General features: G+C 48.3%; 1 non-coding gene across 1 annotated transcript; it reads right to left on the bottom strand.

Moving 5' to 3' along the window:
• Positions 1-708: 708 nt before the first annotated feature.
• TRNAH-GUG (transfer RNA histidin (anticodon GUG)) lies at positions 709-781 on the bottom strand. The gene has a single exon. It is a non-coding gene; the product is annotated as a tRNA-His (tRNA).
• Between the last annotated feature and the right edge of the window lie 275 nt (positions 782-1,056).

Raw genomic sequence — 1,056 nt, 5'->3', positions numbered from 1 at the left:
CCTATTAGTTAACAGCCGAACGCGCTAACCATTGCGCCACGGAAGCCCAAAAGTTAAATGCTCGTCAGGTATTATGTAAAAACCTTGACTTTTTACGTCACATCTGAGACCTCACAACACCGCTCCCGGATGGGGTCGAACCACCAACCTATTGGTTAACAGCCGAACGCGCTAACTATTGCGCCACGGAAGCCCAAAAATTAAATGGTCGTCAGGTATTGTGGAAAAACTTTGGCTTTCTACGTTACATTTGAGATCACACAACACCGCTCCCGGATGGGCTCGAACCACCAACCTATTGGTTAACAGCCGAACGCGCTAACCATTGATCCACGGAAGCTCAGAAATTAAATGGTTGTCAGGTATTGTGGAAAAACTTTGGCTTTCTACGTTACATTTGAGACCCCACAACACCTTTCCCGGGTGGGCTCGAACCACCAACCTTTCGATTAACAGCTGAACGCGCTAACCATTGCGCCACGGAAGCCCAAAAATTAAATGCTCGTCAGGTATTGTGTAAAAACCTTGACTTTTTACGTCACATCTGAGACCTCACAACACCGCTCCCGGATGGGCTCGAACCACCAACCTATTGGTTAACAGCCGAACGCGCTAACCATTGCGCCACGGAAGCCCAAAAGTTAAATGCTCGTCAGGTATTGTGTAAAAACCTTGACTTTTTACGTCAAATCTGAGACCTCACAACACCGCTCCCGGATGGGGTCGAACCACCAACCTATTAGTTCACAGCCGAACGCGCTAACCATTGCGCCACGGAAGCACAAAAGTTAAATGCTCGTCAGGTATTATGTAAAAACCTTGACCTTTTACGTCACATCTGAGACCTCACAACACCGCTCCCGGATGGGCTCGAACCACCAACCTATTGGTTAACAGCCGAACGCGCTAACCATTGCGCCACGGAAGCACAAAAGTTAAATGCTCGTCAGGTATTATGTAAAAACCTTGACTTTTTACGTCACATCTGAGACCTCACAACACCGCTCCCGGATGGGGTCGAACCACCAACCTATTGGTTAACAGCCGAACGCGCTA

Source organism: Phalangium opilio, unplaced genomic scaffold (genome assembly GCF_054372755.1).
Source record: "Phalangium opilio isolate 3A_F unplaced genomic scaffold, DU_Popi_V2 ptg000101l_1, whole genome shotgun sequence".
NCBI lineage: Eukaryota > Metazoa > Arthropoda > Arachnida > Opiliones > Phalangiidae > Phalangium > Phalangium opilio.
This window is presented reverse-complemented; position numbering and strand designations above follow the sequence as displayed.